This window comes from Rutidosis leptorrhynchoides, chromosome 4 (genome assembly GCF_046630445.1).
Source record: "Rutidosis leptorrhynchoides isolate AG116_Rl617_1_P2 chromosome 4, CSIRO_AGI_Rlap_v1, whole genome shotgun sequence".
NCBI lineage: Eukaryota > Viridiplantae > Streptophyta > Magnoliopsida > Asterales > Asteraceae > Rutidosis > Rutidosis leptorrhynchoides.
This window is the reverse complement of record NC_092336.1, coordinates 586,037,094-586,040,763: the sequence shown is the minus strand read 5'-3', so window position 1 is coordinate 586,040,763 and position 3,670 is coordinate 586,037,094. Positions and strand designations below refer to the sequence as shown.

Sequence of the window (3,670 nt, the reverse complement as noted above, 5' to 3'; positions counted from 1 at the left end):
TCAATCCTTTGTCCTAAAACGGCTCCCATTGCAAAATCACTTGCATCGCACATTAGTTCAAACGGTAGATTCCAATTTGAAGTTATCATGATCGGCGCATTAGTGAGTTTTTCTTTAAGAATATTAAAAGATTTGATACATTCATCTGAAAAGATGAATGGAGCATCCTTTTCTAGGAGTTTATTCATAGGAGTGGCAATTTTAGAAAAATCTTTTATGAAACGTCGGTAAAAACCGGCATGCCCTAGAAAACTCCTAAATCCTCTAACATTGGTGGGATGTGGAAGTTTAGCAATTACATCTACTTTAGCTCTATCCACTTCAATTCCTTCCTTTGAAATTTTATGTCCAAGAACGATGCCTTCTTTAACCATGAAATGGCATTTCTCCCAATTAAGTACTAGATTTGATTGTTCACATCTAATAAGCATTCGTTCAAGATTAACTAAACATGATTCAAAAGTATCACCGAAGACTGAAAAGTCATCCATGAAAACTTCCATGCATTCTTCTATCATGTCGTGAAAAATCGCCATCATGCACCTTTGAAAGGTTGCAGGGGCGTTGCAAAGTCCAAATGGCATGCATTTGTAAGCAAAAGTACCATAAGGGCACGTGAACGTGGTTTTCTCTTGATCCTCGAGTGCTATTGGAATTTTAAAATATCCGAAAAAACCATCAAGAAAACAATAGTAACTATTTCCGGCTAATCTTTTCAACATTTGATCAATAAAAGGTAAGGGAAAGTGATATTTTCTGGTGGCGTCATTTAATTTTCTATAATCAATACAAACACGCCATCCTGTTACAGTCCTAGTAGGAATAAGCTCATTTTTCTCATTTAAAATGACAGTCATGCCACCCTTCTTAGGCACGCATTGAACTGGGCTTACCCATGGACTATCAGAAATTGGATAAATTAAACCTGCATCTAGCAGTTTAATAATTTCTTTCTTAAAAACATCTTGCATATTAGGATTTAGTCTTCCTTGGCGTTGCACATACATTTTATGACCTTCTTCCATAAGGATTTTATGTGTGCAATACGAAGGACTTATTCCTTTAATATCATGAATCTTCCATGCAATAGCTGGTTTATGAGCTTTTAGCACAGAAATGAGTTGAGATTTTTTATTTTCAGTAAGAGAAGACGATATTATTACAGGTAATTCAGATTCACCATGTAAATAAGCGTATTCCAAATGGTTTGGAAGTGGCTTTAACTCTAATGTCGGTGGTTCTTCTATCGATGATTTATATCGATATCTGTCTTCTTCTTTTAGCATTTGAATTTCTTCTGTTGTTGGTTCATATCCATTAGCCATAAGTGTAGCTAACATTTTAGTTTCATCAATTGGTTCAGTTTCTTCTCCTAAAGAACATTCTCCTGTTCCTTGTAATTCTGGAAATTCTTCTAACAATTTTGCATGTGATTCTATAGTTTGAATATAATAACATGTATCATCTGCAGATTGCGGTTGTTGCATGGCTCTATCAACTGAAAAGGTAACACTCTCGTCCTCTATACTTAGGGTCAGTTTCTTACCGAACACGTCTATTATTGCTTTAGCCGTGTTTAAGAATGGTCTTTCTAATATGAGAGGAACTCGAGAATCTTCTTCCATGTCCAGAATAACAAAATCTACTGGAAATACTAAAGTACCAACTTTAACTAGCATGTTCTCCATTATCCCTCTAGGATATTTTACTGATCTATCGGCTAGTTGTATGCTTATTCGTGTTGGTTTCAATTCTCCAAATCTAGTTTAGCGTATAGTGAATACGGCATTAAATTTATACTAGCACCTAAGTCTGCCAATGCTTCTATTGAACTAAGACTACCCAGAAAACATGAAATTGTGAAACTTCCTGGATCAGATAATTTTTCTGGTATCTTATTCAACAGCACTGCTGAACAATTAGCATTCATAGTAACAGCCGAGAGTTCTTCCATTTTCTTTCTATTCGTGTTTAGATATTTCAGAAATTTAGCATATCTAGGCATTCCTGAAATCACATCAATGAAAGGAAGATTTATATTTATCTGTTTAAACATATCCAAGAATTTGGATTGCTCGGCTTCAAGTCTCTCTTTTCTCATTTTACTCGGTTAAGGAAGTGGTGGTTGATATGGTTTAACATAAGGTTTAGCCTTAACTGTGTTATCTTCATTAACCTTTTCAACTACCGGTTCTTTTTCCTTATCTTGATCAGATTGTGGTTCTTGTGGAGTAGGAATAGCTTCCTCAGAAATTACAGGTATTTCAGATGGTTTAAGTATAATACCACTTCTTGTGGTAATGGCTTTAGCTATTTCATTTCGGGGGTTAGCATTTGTATCACTAGGTAGACTTCCCGGTTTTCTTTCACCTATTAACCTTGCTAGGTTGCTCACTTCTTGTTCCAAATTTTGAATAGAAGCTTGTTGATTTCTAAATGCTTGAGCATTTTGTTCATTGGTTTGTTTCTGAGATGTGAAAAACTGTGTTTGAGATTCAACTAGCTTCGTCATCATATCTTCTAAATTCGGCTTTTTATCATCAGTTTGTGGTGGTTTGTTTTGAAAATTAGGTCTTTGTTGGTTGTATGTATTATTGGATACTTGTTGATTACTAGGACCTTGTTGGTTGTTGTATGGAACATTTCGATTATAATTTTGGTTTTGATTGTAGATCGGTCTTAGCGGTTGATAATTATTCTGATAATTATTTCCAGGCCTTTGGTTTATGTATGAAACATTCTCTCTTTGTTCCATTGTTAATTCAATACTGAGACAATCTTTTGTCAAATGTGGTCCTCCACACTGCTCACAACTAATTCGTATTGAGTGTATATCCTTAGTCATCTTTTCCATTCGTCTCTCGACAGCATCTATCTTTGCAGAAATAGAATCTAAGTCATGACTAGAATCGGCTCTAGCTGCTTTAGATGATCTAACGATATCTTTTTCTTGGTGCCACTCATGTGAGTGGGAAGCAGTGTTATCAATAATTTTGTAAGCATCAGTTTCTATTTTCTTCATAATAGAACCACCAGCTGCTATATCTATGTCTTTCTTTGTAGTGATGTCGCATCCTTGGTAGAATATTTGTACTATTTGACAGGTATCTAAACCATGTTGCGGACATCCTCTAAATAACTTTCTAAATCTTGTCCATGCCTCATATAGAGTTTCATTTGGCTTTTGTGTGAACGTAACAATTTCTCCTTGAAGTCTTACGGCTTTATATGCCGGAAAGAATTGTTTAAGAAATTTTTCAACTAAAACGTCCCATGTATCAATCGCCCCTTCAGGTAACGATTCTAACCAATCTTTGGCTTCTCCCTTTAAAGTCCAGGGAAATAACATGAGATATATCTGTTCATCCTCCACTTCTCTTATTTTAAATAGAGTGCAGATCCTATTAAAGGTACGAAGATGTTCATTTGGATCTTCCTTCGGCGCACCACTAAATTGGCATTGATTAGTCACCATGTGTAGAATTTGTCCTTTAATTTCATAATCTGGCGCATTTATGTCAGGTTGAGTAATTGCGTGACCTTGGCCAGTGCGTTTAGCTCTCATTCGGTCTTCCATACTTAGAGGTTCCAGATTCTCCATGATTGAATTTGTTGAATCTGAATCACTATAGGATTCTGATTTAATGGTAGGTTCCTCAACAATCTCCGT

The 3,670-nt window shown here is 35.6% G+C and overlaps 1 non-coding gene across 1 annotated transcript; it reads left to right on the top strand.

Moving 5' to 3' along the window:
* Window positions 1-3,110: 3,110 nt before the first annotated feature.
* LOC139845969 (small nucleolar RNA R71) lies at window positions 3,111-3,217 on the top strand. The gene has a single exon (XR_011758719.1). It is a non-coding gene; the product is annotated as a small nucleolar RNA R71 (small nucleolar RNA).
* The last annotated feature ends 453 nt before the right edge of the window (window positions 3,218-3,670 follow it).